General features: G+C 37.5%; 1 protein-coding gene across 4 annotated transcripts in view; it reads left to right on the top strand.

The window, feature by feature from the left end:
• The window catches only part of SPAG16 (sperm associated antigen 16), a 738021-nt gene that overhangs the window by 525001 nt on the left and 192360 nt on the right, over positions 1-20660 (top strand). The window lies entirely within an intron of this gene.

The following is a 20660-nucleotide window of genomic DNA, read 5'->3' as shown; positions in this document are numbered from 1 at the left end:
CTGTATTTTGTTATATATTCCATTCAGTTTCTCCCTTTCTATTCTATACTATGTTCTTAAGTTTTAGCCATATTAATATATATGTCTATTTTGTCTTCTGGGTAATATTCCATTTTATGCATCTTAGCATTTTATTTATCCACTGTACATAGTGATGGGCACCTAAGTCCCTTAGGAGCTCCTACGACTCCTGGTAGGCGGCACTAAGCACCTTCATAGATGGCGTCTGTGAGAGTTTCTCTGTGCGCAGGTGTAGACTTGGCTGTGCTGTAGAGTATACGTGATTTGATCCCACTAAACACTGTCACATTGCCCTTCAGAATTGCTACACTGGTTTACAGTTCTTGCAGGAATCTCATTCTCAACATTTAATTGTGCTATGCACTTCACCATGTCCCCTCCAAATGCGGATACTTATACAGAGACATTTGACATGAATAATAGCAATGTTCTATGATTGAATTAGTTTGATTTTTTCCTAAGAAGTTCCTTGGTGATATTTGCATCTGTAGAAGCTTACATGAGGAAAGTGTTGTTGTGTTACAAGAAAAATTGTATCAGTGGAAATTTTGGAGTGTTTTGCTAAACATCCTGGGGTGGGGCAGCAATGGAGAAGAGTGCTCAGAGACCTCCTCCCAGCATGGGAGGCCTGTTAGTGCTAATACCTTTATCTGTGTAATAATGTATTGATTTTCTTTTGTTAACTTCTTTTTTAAAATATATTTCATTGATTATGCTATTACAGTTGTTCCATTTTTTCCCCTTCACTCCGCTCCACCCTCCACACCCCCTCCCGCCCACATTCCCCCCCTTTAGTTCATGTCTATGTGTCATACTTGCAAGTTCTTTGGCTTCTACATTTCCTATACTTTTCTTAACCTCCCCCTGTCTATTTTCCATCTACCATCTACTTATTCTCTGTACCTTTTCCCCCTCTCTCCCTCTCCCACTCCCCTGTTGATAACCCTCTATGTGATCTCCATTTCTGTGGTTCTGTTCCTGTTCTAGTCATTTGCTTAGTTTGTTTCTGTTCTAGGTGTGGTTGTTAATAATTGTGAGTTTGCTGTCATTTTACTGTATATATTTTTTATCTTCTTTTTGGTAGATAATGTATTGATTTTAATATCATTTATTTCACCAGCATATTTTCTAATACTTAGTCCTGTAGGGTTTTCATGATCAAAACTGACTTTTCTTTTAAAATGTTTTACACTGAATATTATTTAGTTGGCATTCAATTTTGAGATGGTTGAACTAGGTCATAGTTCTATATCTGTTACCTCCAGTCTTCTGCGTAGACCCAGAGCAAAACTTTTCTTTCATCCCCTCTTCCTGAAATTGTAGGCTCAAGGAAACAGTCTACTGCTAAGGAAGCCTTGACGCAACATTGGAGTTTGAAGCAGTCAGTTGATTATGGTGCAGTGAATGTTGTGTTGGTGCTAGTACTCAATAGCCCCATCATATCTTAGTCAACTGGGTTAAAATACCACTATTATTTTAGTGGTATACCACTAAATAATATTATTATTATAGTGGTATACCACTATACCTCTACTATTTTCAGTAATGATGGTGGAGCTTGTGTTAATGAATCCATATTTGCTACAATTCAAGGTCAATTAGCTTTCTCATGTGATGAAATTATTAGAGATTTTCATTTTGCGTTGAATGATAAAATAGAGCATTATTTGTACTAATTATAAAATAATCCTTGCCCTGGCTGGTGTAGCTCAGTAGATTGAGCTCGGGCTGCGAACCAAAGCATCACAGGTTCGATCCCCAGTCAGGGCACATGCCTGGGTTGCAGGCCATGACCCCCCAGCAACCGCACATTGATGTTTCTCTCTCTCTCTCTCTCTCTCTCTCTCTCTCTCTCTCTCTCTCTACCTCACTTCCCTCTCTAAAAATAAATAAATAAATAAATCTTTAAAAAAAATAATCCTTAAAAATAATTCAAAAGGTCATCTTTGACTATCAATCACGAGCAGATAATAACTGAAAACAATGTGAAAATAAATTAACTGTGTAAGCATAAGGCTTGTTCATGTATCTCCTACCATGGAATATCACGTGGCCATAAAGATGTCATAAATGTGTATATAATTAAGTACAAAGATATATTTTAGTATGATACCTTGTGAAGATAAAGGTAGTGACAAAGTATAAGACATTATTTTAAAATGAATAGATAGATGATAGGCAGATAGGTAGGTGGACAAATTGACAGATCAGCATACACGTGTTTCTCCACTGGCTCTGTCACTCCACTCACCCATTTCTGTTCTTCTCTGCCCTCCTCCATTCACTGGATAAGCTGACTGACTGGTCCATTGACCTGTGTTTGAAACTGACCAATAAAAGGCACTGGCAAGAGAAGAGAGGACAAGAGAAGAGGTGGGAGCATTCATTCCTCGGCTCCCACCTTGGATGCATTTGCAGTGACCGCTGCACAGTTGACAGGGCCAGCTCCTGTGGGCAGCCCCACCACTAGGCTCCAGTTCCCCACCAGGACCCACTTATGTCACTTCCACTCTTCATCTGTGTAAACCTAGTATTGGTTAACTTCCCACTGCTCCTGATTAATGTATTTATTTTAAAAAATTTCCCTCTGTTTTTCCCCTCTGTAAATAGTCCTTTCATTAATAAGTTCTTTGAAATGTCCACCTGGGTGTGTGCTCTTTGCTTCCTGCCAGAGCAGGAGTAGAGTCATGTGATAGACGCACATAAAAAGTCTGGCATTACAGCCACCCAAATGCGTATTCACAGGCATTCTCTGTGAGGTGTTTTCCCTGTGTTCTAAATTTTCCAAAGTAAACATATAATTTACACTATAAATAAAATAAAGTAAAAACAACCCTATACATGAAAGAGAAAAAATAACATGAAAATCAGTCATGCTGGTACAAAACAATGAAATGGTAGAAATTTTTAACTTATTTCAGTTGGCTAAAGTAATCCTAATGATCTCCCACATCCAACCTGAAGTCCTACCCATCCCCTCCCAGAATGGTCCAGAAAGGAAGGAGGAGAAGGACAGATAAAGATTAATGTGAAGCCAAATGAAAGGTGGTATTTACATGTATGAGAGGTTAACACTTAATCCCCCTAATTTTCACATTTGCATGGAGGAAAGGGACCTCGAGTATACCTAGCCTCTCCCTCCCTCTGTGAAAGGAATATTTTGCTTAATTGAAAGAACCAAGCAAGTTCCACTGGGTAAATTCTCCAGCAACACTCTCCTTGGGAAAATCTGTTCTCTAATCACGTAGGTTCTCTCATCCATAGCTTTCAGCACGCTACTTCAGTAGCAGAAGCCTCAGTTTTTGTAACTCTGCCAGTATGTGGCAGGGCAGGGTTAATTAATTATGGCAACATTAGGACACTGGGGAGGCTGCATATTCACATCATCTTTATAAATTTGCCCTTACAACATTAAAGGTGATATTCTGATCTCTATCCCTGTGGTTGCTGTGTTTACTTCTCAGGGCGTTCCAAACTGGAGCAGGAGAGGAAGGAACATTTGACTGATGCCGATGAAGCACAGGGACATGCAGTTTCCTTCCTGTGCCCACAGGAGGCCTTATTTTTAATATGGGCATTTGTTGTTATTCTAAACGTTTTGTGTGATTATTGCCGACATTTTCCAAAAAGCGATATGGGGCATATATAAAAGAAAAATCACATGAAGTCACACAAATTAGAAATTAAAAATCTTATATTTCTTATGAAACTGTAAAATTATGATATATAATTATATAACTGTAAAGTTATGATATATAATTATATATAATTTAAATATTGTATATGTTATTATAATAAAATACTAATGTATTCCTAAAAATAGTGTTTTACACTTTATATTTATATCCTAATGGTCTTCCACATCCAACCTTATATCCTACAGTGTTCTAATAATATCATATTTTGTACTTTATATTGAACATTTTTTCATTTTAATTAATTTCAGAGGCAAGAGAGCAGTTAAGAGCAACAGCCTCCAGAATGACAGTGTGGTTGACTTTGAATCCAGGTTCTACTACTTATTAGTTCTCTAATTTTGGGCATGTTTCTCAGTGTCTCTATGCCTAAGTGCCTGCCTCTGTGAAATGATGATAACAAGATGGTACCTGTTATGTTTTTTGTAAGCATTATAAGATAATCTATATAAACATGGTGAAAAGGATTAAGTCTCTGACCTCCCATGTTTACATTCTAATTAAATACTTTTTCCACTTTTTATTGTTTTATTTTTTAAATATTAAAAAACTATTACAGTTGACACATAATATTTTATTAGTTTCAGGTGTATAACCCAATGATTGGATGTTATATAACTTACTAAGTGATCACCATGATAAATCCAGTACCCATCTGACATCCTACATAGTTATCACAATATTATTCACTGTAGTCCTATCTCTCTACCTCCATCTCTGTCTGTCTCTCTCTATCTCATACATATACTCACGCACACAAATGGATCAGATAAGTAAAGCTGTAGTAAGTGTACTAGAGTGAAAGGGTGAAGAGTTGATATTTCAGATAAAAACTGTTCAGGGAAGACCTCTGAAAAAAGAACAGCCTGCATGAAGTGAGATGTGAAGTCACGCCTAGGTCTTGGGAAAGAACGTGCTAGGAAGATGGCTGAAGTAGACAGAACTTGACTCCGAACAGGCTGAGAAGATGCCCAGGACAAGAGCAGGATGAAGAAGGCAGGGATTGGCACGGCATGACTCTGAAGGAGTGAGCAAGAGCTACTCTGTGAAGGGCCTCAGTGAATCTGGTAGAGAGACTGGACTCCATCTGAGTATGACATGGGGACATTGGACAGTTGTAAGCAGTGAGGGAATAAAATTTTATTTATATTAGATCGAACAAGTGGACAACTCTGTAGACCAACATTCTTTCCAGGGCAAGAGCAGAAGCAGAGAGAACAGTGAGGATGTTCCAGCCACGACCCAGAAGTAAAGAGCTCAGGCCAAGGAGGTGACATACCAAGGGTGGGCTTTCAGAGATCCGTAGAGGGTGCACTCTTTGCAGCAAATTTAAAACAATAATAAAACTATCATAAAGAAAGTCTGCTTTTTATTATCCCCATACTTGCAGCAGTCTTAAACTTCGGTGATCAAATACTTGTCCCCATAGGCATCACTGACGCCTCCCCACCCCGGTTCTGCCAGCGCACATAGCTGACATCTGAGGAACTGTTAAAATGCCATCAAGTATTTGAAGACAGTCAGCAGAATTTGCTGATGAATGGGGCCTAATATGAGAGAAAATGCAATCTCAAACATATTTCCCGCAGCATTTAGGTGAAATATGACACTGTGATAAACTCTTTATGCTCTGTAATGTGTGTCTAATAAACTTTGCATATGGTCTAGGATTCGTTAGTAGATTATGGACCTCACCCCACTGATTTTTCTTCCAAGTAGTTTTCTAGTTCTACACTACACAAATCGTGTTTCTTTGTCACATGCTTTACTATGAGGTAAATTAATTTCCATTTAATTAATATTATTTTCCCAAGAGTTCTTGATTATTCATATTTATTGATTAACATATTGGTGAAGATGCTTTTGGCTACAAGTATCAGGAGCTCTGACTAGAGCTGACAAGCTCTAAGGAACCTTTTTATCTCACATAAGAGAAAGTGTATAGGTAGGGCCAATTTCACATTTGGTCGGTTCTGCAAATGTAAGATGTTTTTAAAGCATCAGGCTCTTTTTCCCTGTGCTGCCCTCCTCAGTGATGGCACCTCCACAGGTCACACTGCAACAAGACAACATCCAGGGAAGTAATGAGACTGCCTCTTGCCGTGGCTCTCCGAAGAGAGGAGTAGCGTCACATGCACATTTCAGAATGAGGCCCCAGAGAGGGGAATGGTTGCTTTTATACCCAGTAGTGGTGGCATCTTCCCCTTGGGTGTGTGTGTATTTAGGGAGGAAGGAGATATGCGAGGGAAAGGAAGGCACAGAGGAGGGAAGGGAACTAGGCAGTGAGGAAAGGTTTAACTACTAGAGCAACATAAATTACTCAAAAGTCAGAGGGAATCTACCCCTGAAATTATTTTGAGGGAGACTAGAGGAACATTGCTTTGGATAGGAAAGAGAAGAACCAAAACATTAAAAAAAAAATGAGCTAAAACAATGCCTTTAGAACTTTATTACAGGGACAACCCAAAGTTGGAAATTCATTTTATATCACAACCCTAAAACAATCTTATACATTATGAGTGTGGGCGTGTGTATTTGTGTGTATATACATACACAGTATATATACAATTATATACAACTTATATATAAATATACACATTTTTATTCAAAGGAGGTAAATTAAATTTTAAAGTGTTGAGCTTAGATGTGAGTCAGTGAATGTTTATTGTAACTCTCTTTTGAGAATTTCTGTCTCAAAAACAGGCAGTGTTTTGCATTTCGGTCATTTTTCTTTTGTGGAGATAATGAGGGTGGGGACTGTACGACTGCAGGCAATTGCTTTGAGCTCGGAGCACTTTGAAGAGATTAGCCCCATTGATATTCTCTTCATTTTTGGAGAGAAAGGCTGCCTTCCCCAGGGTATACGAAGATGGACAGCTATTGAATAGAAACTGCTTTTGTCTAGCAGATAGTATGGTATTAAATGTTCTCTTCTCAAAGATGTATATGCAACATTAGAAAGTTCTGTAAGATGATCCGGAGCCTCATTACACTGCCTGGTTAATTTCGTCTGAACCTGCAAAGTTAAATTTGGTATCATTTGCCTGGAAAATATCCTTGAAGGAGTTGGAGCCTGGATTGTATTGTTATTAACCCAGGCAACTGGTGATGAACAAGTTAATTATCCTGAGGATAAAAACAGGAAATGATGGTAGCCAGCAATACAGTGAAAAATATTCAAAGGAACTGTTTGGAAGTCTGTCTCCACAGTAGGACTTTACTGGATGGTGACTTATCTCTCCTGTGTTAGTTCAATCAAAGAAGTCTTTTTTTTTTTAATTGAATGTTACGCTTTGCTAGAATTCAAATAAAGCCATGTAAATATAAGTTTTATGACAGGCAATTTCACATGCATTATATTACTGTTGTTTCAGAGAGGTTCAATTAGCAAAGATCTCAATTCAAATGACTTTCTGTCCTTAAAAAAGTCTTCTGTGTGAGAGGGATATAAATATATATAAGAATATGACAAGGATAGATAGATAGATAGATAGATAGATTGATAGATAGATAGATAGATAGATAGATAGATAGATAGATAGAAAAAAGAAAGAAAGAAGATAGGTGATAGATAGATAGATAGATAGATAGATAGATAGGTATTTTTCCCAGTGCTGCAGTTCTATCCAGCATCTGGCTTAAACACAAGAGCTTCATCTACTGATTAGCTTGCTCTGTCAAGCAATCAGTTAGTTACTGAAACCTTTTGAAGGTCGTCATATCCTTCCCTTTCTGAAAGCATCCCTTGAAGTTTAATTGCTTCGCATGTTTCTGTTGCCTTCGTGTTGCTTGCTCTGCTATATGTACATAAAAGGGGATGTTACTTTTATTCAAAGAAGGTAATAAAGATCTGTGATTTAGGAAACAGAGTCATCATCAAATACGCCTTTTATTTATGCTATTCACACTATCTTCAGCATATCACAAGTATTGATCAATTTAGGGTCGATTGAACGTGTGAAATAGAAGTGGCATTTTACAAGAGCATGGTTGTTGCACTGATTTAAAACAGAGAATTTGATGCCACGTTGCTGCCTTCTCTTTGTTCTTATTGCCAGTGCATTTGACAGACTCTGCCTGGGCCAAGGCCAAGCAAGAGTCAACTTACTCGGACAGGGTGTGTGATATACTTTTACACATTTCTTCAGGGTGTTAGACATTAAAAACTTCCATTGTCTCCACCCCTACAATGTCATGATATCCAGTCTGATATCATAATCAGAGACCCCAGGCATGCACCAGGTGGCCCTGGGCTGGAGTAATATGAATGGATGTGGGATTTTCTGAAGGATGTCTAGGATCAGAAAATTGCAATTCTGCCTTTATCTCCAAGATACTTCACAGTATCCTAAAAGTCTGTGATTCCTTAGCCCCTGACTCTAGGGTCAATGAGAGTTTTCCAAGGTCAGTATCACTTTCAAGGTAGTAAGATAAATTAAGACAATTCTAATCTATAAATCTCATCACTTTCACTTAGGGCCACTGCCTTCATTATACTGGACCTTAATGATGAGGGTAAAGACTTTGTTTATAGGCACTTAGAACGTTGAAGCGTTCCTTTGCCAGCGTGTTTTTCTCTAATTTACAAAATGTTTTGTTCTTTTTTTGCACTTTGCTGAGTTATTTGCATTCCCCTTCTCCTGTTACTTAAATAAACATGTGTTGATTGATAACTACAAAAAAAAATATTTATCGAAGGTCTTTAATCCTAGTTATTCGCAGTGACTGGAATTTTTCCCTGAGCTTTTTAGGTGATTTTTGAAAAGGACCATTTAACCTCTTTTATGTTTAAATTTGAGCATATGTTCAGTAATTCTGCCTGGCTTTGGAAGGAGAACTTTGGCTCTTTGCACCAGGAATGTGTACCAGGACATTAGCTCTGCTCCTATGTTGTGACGAGATCATATCTTGTGCCCCAGATTTAGTGGGCCCATAAATTACTAGTGGAAGAATCGAGTTTGACAGTGTTGATTTGTAACTGACACCATTTTTAAGTACAATAAACAGATATTGTATATTGTAAGTGAGAAATTAATGTTGAGAAAGTTTCGTTTTTGTTACCTGCATGGATTAGTTAGTGTAATGATAGGCGATGAAAAAAATCAATCCAGGAGTGCTAACTTCTCCCTCTCATTAGTCCACCGTGAGGAGAGTTCTTGGCCCCACTGACAAAGGCTGTTTTGTTTTCTGCATCCTGTTTCATAGGTCACTCTGGGTCAACAGCTAGCCAGTAGGTAAGAGAAGGAGGGGAAAAACAAAAAGCCTGCATCATATCTACCGTTGCACAGATGTACAAATAAATCTTTCCTACTACCAGAGACAGTTGCTATAGATAGTTATGCCTTAAGCATGAATGCCAGGTTGAAAATTATAGGATAGACCTGTGGGAACTCGTAAAAATTACCATGGAGAAATTCTCCAAACGGATCCTAATATGCCCCTCTTACCAGTTCACTCTGTCCTGCAGTTGCAGTTTTTCCAGGAGGCTACTGAGTTGTCTTTCAGAGGTTTACTTTACCAAATGGCTGGTCCGTCTACGCACAAAGGAAGTGAAATAGCCCTATAATTTTGTGGATTTTTAAAAGTAAGCTAAGAAAAAGACTATTCTCCTTTTCCTTTGATTCTAAAGAATATATAGTTGTACATTCTTTTCCTTTGGGAGCTCAATGAAACAATCTCCCCCTGAATCTTTCAAGTGTCTCATACAACAATAGAGTATAGTGATGGTCATTTTTTTTTAAAAAAAGCTTCCTGGGCTTACTTGCCCAAGAGAGACTTTAATGGATTTATTGTGTGTGTGCATGTGTGCGTGTTTATACACGTTTTAAAAAAATAGTTCTGTAAAAAAACAAACGTTTTTCTTTGAAGTTACAGTGGCTTTTCTAGACATTATTAGCTGAGAGCAGGAGTTAAAACTGTATGCCAGATTATTTTTAATTTCTATTTTTAGAATATCTCATTTATGTATAATTAGCACAAGACCATAACTCCAGGAATGCTCATAAATATGTAATGCTTATTAGAAAATTAATTAAGGTCTAATTTTAAGGATAATGTTGAGAATACCAGCCTGTTAATGACAACTCTCAGTATGTGAGTATTACGTTTAGATAAAAACTAAAACCATTTTTCTTGTCAAGAGGTACAAAGTCATGGTCCTGTTGGTGATGTACACCCGACTTTTATTTAAGCTTAAAGACCCTGAATTTTCTTTAACTTATTTTTCTAAACTATCATCAAGTGCTATTTTGCTTGAGAAATAGCCGCAAAATCTTCCCCCGTGCCCCCCAACCCAGAATTGTCTTCAAACAGACTGACCGGGTCACAGCAGTTCCCTTCCTTAAGATCCCTGGTTGGAGCTACTGTTCTACGGGCCATTTCTTCAGCACCATCAGGGCCCTGCGTCTTCGCTGTCTGGATTCCTGTCTTCTCCTTCGCTGAGTGAGAAAATCCTTCTTCGTTCTTCAATGTTATAGTCACACGCATTTTCTCTGATATCACTCTCTCCCTTCTACTCAGCTCCATTCCCTGGAGCAGAATAAATTCCTTTCTCATCTGTGCTCTTATTGCACTGTGAACAGATCTCTATTACTTATCAAACTGCATTAGCATTAATTTGTGTTTCATGTGTCATCTCCCTTGCAGGATTGAATCCCTGGAGAAAGGCATAGTTATTCATTCTTGTGTTCCACATCTTTGTCATTACGTGTGGCTTAGCGTGAGTGATCGATGTTTATGGAACTGCGTTGAAGTTAATTTTATGCTGCAATAGATTAGGTTAAAGCAGAAAAAAATTCTGGAACTATCTTTGGCCCAAGACATTTGCATATAACAGCTAAGTTTACATATCATAATCAGATTATAAAACTTATAATCAGGTTTACAAAACCTAAAACATGAGGACACGGATCCTGCAATTCTAGAACTTCTCACTTAGCTTTTCCTTAAAAAGAAATGAAAGTTTTTGGATCTGAGAAAATTAGATTATTGGGAACACAGTAAGAATTATACCAAAGGCCTTTTATTAGGAAGAAAAGAGAGAGAGAGAAAGGGAAAGGGGAAAGGGAAAGGAAAGGGAAAGAGGGAAAGGGAAAGGCAAGGCAAGGCAAGGCAAGGCAAGGAAAGGAAAGGAAAGGAAAAATTGGGGCTTTTCTGGTAGTCATTTAATTTACTTTCCATTTTGAGTTGATGTGTTTATAATATGACTAAATATTAGTATTGTGCTTTATTGAGTATTGATAATACTCCTGGTAGAGTCAAATGAAGTTTCACAATAGTTAATAAAAACCATCAGCTTCTTCCTATAAGCAGAAATTTAATGTGACTTAACAGTAATTTCCTAATTGTAGAGAAGTGTTCCAGATGTATTTTAAAATGAAAAACAGGATATCTATTCCTATATCTATCTATATCCCAAATTTGTAAAATATATATGTGCATTTATATATAACCTAATATATACAAAGCACATATATATCATATGTAAAATATATGCTTAGGTATGTATATCTAAGTATGTATATTTGCTTATACACACATAGAGAAGAAACTGAGAGAAACATAACTAGTTATCTTTTTTAAATTTCTTACAATGGTCACATTTAATTTGTATTACCAAAAGTCTTATTTTAAAAAAATTATTAAATCTAATAGAATTAGATGTAATTAGGATATTTTCAGAATAAAAAAAGACTTGTATAACTGAATCATCTATCTTTAGATAGGATATGCTAGATTTCTGAAAGCACTGAGGTATATTTTTATAGTAAACTAATCTAGAAAATTGGAATGTAGGAGTCTTGAATCTGCTACATTATGTAGTTTGTAAAAAAATAACAAAAGTGATGGTAATCAATGTAGAAAACTGCATATGTAAGATTGAAAACAGATGCTAATACACAGGTGGTTGGGCAAAAAATAATATAGCCTCGGTTCAGCAGTCTTGTGCTAAAGGAACATCTGGATGTGGGTTTTATCCTAAGTTAGAACTAGTTACCAAGAAATAAAATCAAGACAATTCTTGAGTGCATCGAGTCAAAACAAAAAGTGAATTTTACAGTGATCTTTAAGTCTGTCTTTCTTTCGAATGCCTGTAAGGTAATAAGGCTGATTCATTTGAGCCATGCATGAAGATATGTTGGTAACAGATATCTCATAGATATGTCACATGTGTACATACAACTAAATTTGTTTTATAGCACATAGTAGTTTTTGATATTAAAGTGAAATCAGCTTTACTAAATATGAGCATGTGTATTATAAAAGCACCAGAGAGCACAGTACCCACATTGCCTGCAGTTGGAGAGTAATTTAGGACTTGAGGAATTTACCCAGCAGTCTGTGCTCAAGTTTACACTTTGTACACATATTTGGGGAAGAATAATACAGGTTTGACATTTATGCATATTCCCTATTATGTAGGAGATTTGTCCAAAGCAGACTGGGTATTTTTGTTTTGTTCTAATCCTCTTTTCTCATATGATGCCAGACTGGTCTGCTGTGAGTGAGTGGGTAGTGGCTGTAGTATCTCAGCATAAAAGAACAGATGCCCATGAAAATTACCTAGAGTCTGGAATTAGTATGCAGTCTCATTATACTCTATGGAATAGCACTCAGAGTTCAGGTATTTCCAATATAAATTTTAACTAAAATAGATTATAATATCCATCCAATTTAATTACCAACAAACTTTGTCTAAGAAGTCCACATTCGTCCTCCCTCTAAATAACCAGTTAGTTCAGGAAGCATTCAGGCATTCAGGCAACTAACATACCCTGCAGCATTGCTGAGTAATCAGAAAATGAAAGAAAAAAGTGCCTGGATACTCAGAAGTCAGCCAAACAACCACCACGTGTTGCTGTAATAAGGTCCAAATTGTGGAGTGTCTTTGTAGTGTAGGCTCTGGTGATGGTCTAGGCTTCAATTTTTCTTTACCTAAAGAAATTTTCTGGAATAAAGTTAATAATTCTGGCTGAATGTGAAAGTTCTAATATTAGACCAGTGCAAAATGACCTTTGATCTTTGCCAAGTCTGTAAGTCAGGCCAAACCCACCTAGGGCCACTTTTGGTTTTGCATGGTTTGCATTTACAGTCTGTGTTCTCTCCATCATCCCTCATTGGTCTCATTATCAGTTTTACTGAAGATGCAAGTATTCTGTTCTATCCAAAGTAAAGAAGATTTCTTGCTAATTTTTCTTAGTTTATGTTTTCCAGCTAAATTTAGAAATAATTTTCTAAAACATGACAGAAATATTGTTTGAAAGGCATTAGATCAGCACTAGTCAGAATGGAGATTTATAGAGAGCATCTGGGAAGGAGGAAAAGCAGTAAATGTGAGCAGATATAACAAAGGACTATCCACAACAAGAAATCTGATTTTGTATTTGCAATTTTTGTTGTTATAACACATCGTTCTCCTTAATACTAAGCTGACAGAAGCATGTCAGCCCAACATAACAATACGCAGGGAAAAGGGAAGCCGTACTTCTTGGCTAAATGCAATGGCACAAAGTAGAGACCTCCGTCTTTACGTAGCAGAAAACACCACGTGCTTCTCTCTATCAACGGGATTCGGTGTGGTGGTGAGGGGCAGTTAATATAACTTTCTGTTTTACAACCAGTCTTTCTTCTCTTTGCCTAACTCTGCTGGCTGCTAATACTGCTGTATGAACACGGCGATGAAGCATAAAGGAGGAAGGAGCATGTAAAATTCTCTCGTCAGGGACGTTCTCTGCAAAGGGCGCACAGGTTGCCTGAGCATAGCTCTAGCTCCACATGTTTTTGCATCCTTCCTCCCTTCGCTTTTTCTTCCTTCTTTACACACCGAGGTTTAAATCTTATCAAACAAAAAGTCTTACAGTTCTCTGCCATTGTCAGGTTAATAAGATGCAAAATTGTCTGTTTCATCCGGGCAAGTATCCAGTAGTCAAGCAGATAGGTTTAATATTTGCATTGCTATATAAACAATAGGAAATGTCTAAAAGATGGTTCTGATCTAGTCAAGGTTGTGATTGGCAGCTTCCCTTACTGCTGCGCCTCTTGCATCACAGTGACTTGAAGTACATTTTAGATGGCCCCTAAAATCACAACTACATGCTATTAAATTCCATCCGCCACCAACACACCCTCCTCGTACACACACAAAAGTCATTGAGAACAGGAAATGCAACAATGACTTAAAACCCTATGTTATCTAAAAAGTTTTGTGGTCTCTAAATTTCTATGTATTTTTCACTAGATTGAGCATGGAGTAAAATGAACTGACAGTTTATCTCTTTCTCTTTTGCACCTTTTGCCAGAATGAAAAAACCTATAACAAAAGAAGGGGGGGATCAAACTGAAAAATCTAGACATATTTTACACTAGGCAATATGTCTTACAATTCTTTCTTTTCTTCTGTTCAATGCAAGTGCTTTAAGATGACAAACGTGGGCATTTTAGGTAGATATATTTCATCATAAGGATGAAAAATGCTATTTTTTCTACTATCAATCTTTTTACTGCTACTGCATAATTGTGTAAGCTATGCAGGTACAGATTTACAAGATATGTAAGTGTTAATATGATCCAGGGGGACCAAGACTGATTCAAGTGCTCTAGTCAGTTCTGGAATTTTCCCACTTGCCTTGCATTTTAACCATTTTAAGGAACTTATCTCTTTATAAGGCTCCAGTGTCATTCCAATTTATTGTGCATAAATATCACATCCATTAACCAGATCCATTCCAAACTTCCTGACAAAAATTTTGAAAAATGAATAAAGTATATACTTTAAAAATTAATTTATCACTGTGACCATTGGTTGTATATTTCTTATATCCCATTTTATCAGAACCTGTATAAGAAACCATAGCAAAGAAGTGCTTGACATGTAGTAAATATGCAAATACTTGGAGAAATGAATGACTCTAACCTTTGGGTATTTTTCTCATAGAGCTGGTTGGTGGTAATCTTCAGTTTCATTATTTTTTGCCTTTCAAAAACACTATTTGGAGTTTCAAGATGGCCCATCCTGTTTGAATTGCTGCTGTTTCTCTCAATTTGAAAATGTAAACATCTACTACATATTTTTCAATAGTAGTGCTCTGAGCTCAGATTTAATCATAAGCAAATCCATTTCTGTCTTGATATGTTGCCTAAATTTTCTTCTTGAAATTACTGTGCCCTATTATCAGAAAGAAATTCACTCAGGAACAAATAGTAGACTATCTGGTGAGGGAAGGTATAAACAAATAAGAGCTATTTTTCCCAGCAGCAGGAATTATGGAGACAAATAGTTAACCAGTGTTGGTGCAGAGGCTCACTATTGGCAGAGCACGCGCCTCTGCAAGTCCTGTCTTCCCTTGCTTCCCTTCCCCTTCTCCCCTGTACAAGGCCTTTCTCTCTTGCCTGTGTAGGGGAGGAAAGCTTTTCCCTTCTTTCCTTCCAGGTTCTTTGGCTGCTCCTATAATTAAATTGGCATAAAACAGATTAACAAGAGAAAAATTTAACTTCATACTTATGGGAGTCCATAAGAATATGAAACTCAGGGAAGTAACCAAAGAAGGCAGCTTTTGTACCTTTTGTACAATACATTTGTGAAGAATTGACAAGACAAAGGAGTGGGGCTTGGGGTAGCAAATTAGCAAAGAAGTGAAAAGGTCTCCTGATTCGGCCTTCCTAGCCCTAAAATTCCCTGTCTCTGGTGATAAGGATGCATCTACCCTTCTGGTACAGGGTGGGTACCTTTTGATCAGAGGTTTATCTTCTGCTTCGAGGGAACAAAGCCAGGTCAGAGTGTTCTTGTACTGCCTATTTCTTAAGTGAATTTGATTTAAAATAATATGCCAAAGTGCCTTATTTTGCTCCCCTTCAGTAAAAGGGAGCCGCTGCAGCTCCTGTCTCGGTCAAGTCACAAAGAAGGCAAAGGGGAGACACGAGCAGCTCCTTTCCTTCCATAAAGAGAACAACAACCTAACAGACTTCTGATGATTGTTCATTGGCTTGAGCCTCATTACACAGAAAGCCCTTGCTGAAAGGACAGCAGGGAAAGGGTGTAAGGGATAGGTCAGTCCTTCCCTCTTTCCGTATTCATGCTCAGAGCTGGCCTGGTTATTTGTATTCTCTCCTGCCGTGTATTCAGAAGTAATAGTGTCAGCTCTTAACACCTAACTTATTTTTATTCTCAGGGATACAGTCTCCTTGTCATTTCCCCAAATGTGCTTTCATGAAGCTCCAGAGTTTCACTGACCCTCTGTGGGTCAGATATGACACCTGAGATTATAAAAAACAATCACAAGTGGCCGAGGTATGTTTAAACCACATGAGAAGTGCGTCTCTTCAAACATTTGAGGATTTCCACAAGAAAGATACCACGTTATCTCAATATAGTCTCAGTCTAATTTCCTATTCTAGTATGCTATCTACTATACATTTATTTATAGGATAAATTCTTAAATGCTTACTTTCAATTTCTTATCTTATTTGGACAAGTAATAACAACAACAACAAAAACATCAGCACCAGTTTTCCAACCACACGTCACCTAAAATGAATATACTTGTACTAGGCCCTCTTGTTTGTGGGGGATATGGTCCAAGACCCCCAGTGGATTCCTGAGACATCATTACCAAGCCCAATATATACTAGGTTATTTCCTATACATATATACCTCTGATAAAGTTCATTCTATAAATTAGACACAGTTAAGGATTAACAACAATAATAAAACAATAGTTATAACAATATGCTGTAATTATAGTTTAATGAATATGGTATTATTAAGTAAAATAAGGGCTACTTGAACTCAACCAATGCCACTGCAGGAGATGCTGTGACAGTCGATCTATTAACTGCGCCAGCTACGAAGTGACTGATGGGTGAGTGTCATGTACATCATGAACACACTGGACAAAAGGGTGACTCATGCCCAGGACAGGATGGAGCTGGATAGTGTGAGATTTTTATCATCCTACTCAAAACTATGTGCAACTTCAGATTTATAAATTGTTTATTTCTGGAATTTTCCATTTAGTATTCTCAGACTGCAACTGACAGTAAGTAGCTGAAAGTGCAGATAAGGGAAGACTACTGTATTCTGATATTTTGCTCCTCACTTTACTTTCACGTATGATAAATATCTCCTTCCATTTCTTCCATCCAGGTGACAAAATGCATGACTCCTGGTATTTCATTTAAATACGATTTGATCATAATTATCTGATATTAAAAGCCATAAGGCTTATTTATGTCACATAAATATAGTTATTTAAACCTTTTAAGCTTATTAATAATTATAACAACCATTCATCTCAAAATATTCTCTCTGTAATTGCCAATCTTCACTAGCTTACAGTGAAAAGAGTGGGAATAGCTGGACTAACCCATGATAGATTAATGTTTAGACTTCTTTTGCTTTCCATAATAGCAAAAATGTAAGTATTTCTTTTTAACCCACAAGGTGCCCTGGAAGAACTGCAGTATATTATAAATAAGCTGTTGGTGACTATTACCTTACGTTTCTTAAGGGTGAATTTGCAAACAGTTTCAGAGCCAAAAAAGAAAAAGGGCATGATTTGATAAAAAATCTTATTGCCAGATAGCTCACAAAAATCTCTCAGCAGCTTTGGTTGCTTTTAAAGGGCAGCACATGGCTGACTAATCTCATAGGAGAATTTATATGAGTGATTATTGCCATATAATTCAATAAATCACTTTTATCACTTAAAACCTAAAGTTTCCAAATTTTTGCATTTTAGTCATTGAGGTCTTAGGGAAATGGGCTTCTATAAAATGAATTTTAATTCCCTTAGAAAGCCTTCATTAAAATTTAAGTAACTTAATGACAAAATAGATATAACTATTTCAAGTCTTTAAAAAATCTAGTTTTTGCTTTAGAATTTAGAATATTTTTAAGATATTTATAAAAAGGCAGCCCGACCTTTCAGGATCAAATTACTTATTAACACCAAGAATTAGTTGTATTGACTTCCAGTCAAGATGGTGGTATAGGAAGATATGGCTTGCCTCTTCACACAACCACATCAAAATTACAACTAAAATATAGAATAACCATCACTCAGAACCACTAGAAATTGAGTTGCATGCAAGTCTAACAACTATGGAATTAAAGAAAACACATCCATCTGGATTGGTAAGAGGGTTACAGATGTCAAACAGGCTGGTTCCATAACCACATATGGTGGATAAAAATTTGGGAAGGATATATCAGGAACAAGGAATCCCAGCCCCATACCAGGCTCCCAACCCCAGGATTCCAGTGCCAGGAAGATAAGTCCCTACAATGTCTGGCTGCAAAAACCAGCAGTAATTGAGTCAGTGGAAGAAACTTCTGAAGCCCCAAGCAGTTCCTTCTGGGTAACCCACACACAGGTTCACCTACTCAGACTCACTACCTCTGAGCTCCAGTGCCAGGGTGGCAGCTTGAAGGGCACCAGTGGCATATTGGGAGAGGCTGATGTGTCTGGCATTAAGGTGAGCAGAAGCCATTATCTCTTTTCTGAACCTTCCCCCTGTGGAAGAAAGGAGATAGCAGTCTGGTGCCATATCTGAAACTCCAACAATCTAACTAACACTGTTTGATTCACCTTGGAGATCCCAGAGACTCTGTTCCACACAACTTACAGGGCCACATAAGCTGCTTTTCCATATTAATGGCTGGTCTTGGGTCATACTGCACAACTTCTTAAATCCTCTCAAACAAGCAACATCTGGCATCAGTGAGACCCACACCTGGCACTAGCAGCAGCCAACCTACCTTCACAGCTTGGCTTTGCTTGGGCATTTCCAAGCCCAGCACAAGTAGCAGCCATCTCAGATTGCTTTACAGCTCAGACAGGGTGGCCTGAGGAAAAACACATGTGGGGGCTGACCTTGGCCTGCACTACTTGGGAAACCCCAGGGCATGGGCACCCAGTGGACAGCTACAAATCATGTCAGAGTACCACCACCCTGCTCCTGCACAGCTGATCCTCCATGGAGGGCAGAGGTTAGTGGTAACTGGTCACATCTAGTCTTTGTAGCTGCCTGGCCTGGGCAAATCCCTCCCATTGATCTGCCAACAGCAACCAAGGCTCAACTACAAGAGGAGGGTATACTCAGCCCACACAAAGGGCACACCTCAAGTAGGCAGCTTGGGTGATAGGGGAAGCTGTGCCACTGGACCCTGCAGGACACCTACTACATTAGGCCACACTACCAAGACACAGAGTCAAAGTAGCTCTACCTAATACATAGAAACAAATGCAGGGAAGCTGCCAAAACAAAGAGACAAAGAAACATGGCCCAATTGAAAGAATAGATTAAAACTCCAGAACAGATCAAAATGGACATATACAATCTATCAGATGCAGAGTTCAAAACATTGGTTATAAGGATGCTCAAGGAAATTAATGAAGACCTCAACAGAATATAAAAGATGTAGTCAAAATGAAAGATATACTAGTTGAAATAAAGAACAATTTACAGGGAAACAACAGTAGAGTAGATGAAGCAAAGAATCAGATCAATGATGTGGAACATAAGGAATTGAAAACAAGAAGAAAAAAAGAATTAAAAAAAAAACAAAGATAGCACAAAGAGCTTCTGGTACAACTTCAAGCATTCCAACATTTACATCATAGGAGTGCTAGAAGGAAAATAGAAAGAGCAAGAAATTGGAAAACCATTTGAAAAAAATGAAAGAAAACTTGCCTAATTTGGTGAAGGAAATAGACATGCAAGTCCGAGAAGCAGAGAAAGACCCAAACAAGAAGGGTGCAAAGAGGCCTGGTGCTTAAAAGCACCAAGAGAGAAGTTAGTTACCTATAAGGGAGTTCCCTTAAGTCTGTCAGCTGATTTCTCAAAAGAAACTTTTCAGGCTAGAAGGGTTTGGCAAGAAATATTCAAAGTCATGAAAAGCAAAGACCTGTAGCCTAGATTGCTCTACCCAACAAAGATATCATTTAGAATCAAAGGGCAGATAAAAAGCTTCCCAGACAAGAAAACACTAAAGGAGTTCATCATCACCAAACCATTCATATGAAATGTTAATGGGACTTATTTAAGAAAAAGATCAAAACTATGAACAATAAAATAGCAATAAATATATACCTACTAACAATTGAATCTAAAAAAACTAAGCAAACAAGAAGAACAGAGACGGAATCATGGATACAGAGGGCATTTTGATGGTTGCCAGATGAGAGGGGGTGTGGAGGAATGGGTAAAGAGGTGAGGAGATCAACAAGTACAAACAGGTAGTTACAGAATAGCCATGCGGATGTCAAGTACAGTATAGGAAATGGAGTAGCCAAAGAACTTATAAATATGTCCCATGGACATGAACTACAGTAGGAGGATTTCCTGAGGGAGTGGGGGCTGCTGGATGGAGGGGGACAAAGGAGGAAAAATCAGAACAACTATAATAGCATAATCAATAAAATAATTTTTTAAAAAGAAATCAAATCAAATCACAACTCAACCACTCAGTAGTTACATGTATGGCCTTTGGTGAATCACATAAGCATTTTAAACCTCTGTTCCTGATCTGTAAAGAGGGATGATGCCTCTTCATCTGAAAAATATGAATTTAAAGCACATCTACCACATAGGATTGTTTTGTGAATTAATAAATTAATTACTGGTGCTTTGTGCAGTAAAAGAATGATTATTACAGATTTAATAGCACTTTGCAAATTAGAAAGTCCTTTGAGTAATTTATTTTCTGTAAATGAAATAATAAACAGGATCCATTACTTTGGAAGACAGAGGTTACTTCAGCTCATTAGAGAAAGCAGAGGACTTATTTATGGTAGTGTTTCTATTTTATTAGCACAGGACATGATTTTAGAAAATAAACTCTTACTATTCCTGAAAAAAGGAAAAAATTATTAGTTGTGCTTATTAACATCAAAAAATTAACATGCATACTGATTCACAATTAAAGTGGATTTATACACAAAATAA

Source organism: Phyllostomus discolor, chromosome 4 (assembly GCF_004126475.2).
Source record: "Phyllostomus discolor isolate MPI-MPIP mPhyDis1 chromosome 4, mPhyDis1.pri.v3, whole genome shotgun sequence".
Lineage (NCBI taxonomy): Eukaryota > Metazoa > Chordata > Mammalia > Chiroptera > Phyllostomidae > Phyllostomus > Phyllostomus discolor.
The sequence above is the reverse complement of the archived record's forward strand: the minus strand, read 5'-3'. Positions and strand labels throughout refer to the sequence as shown.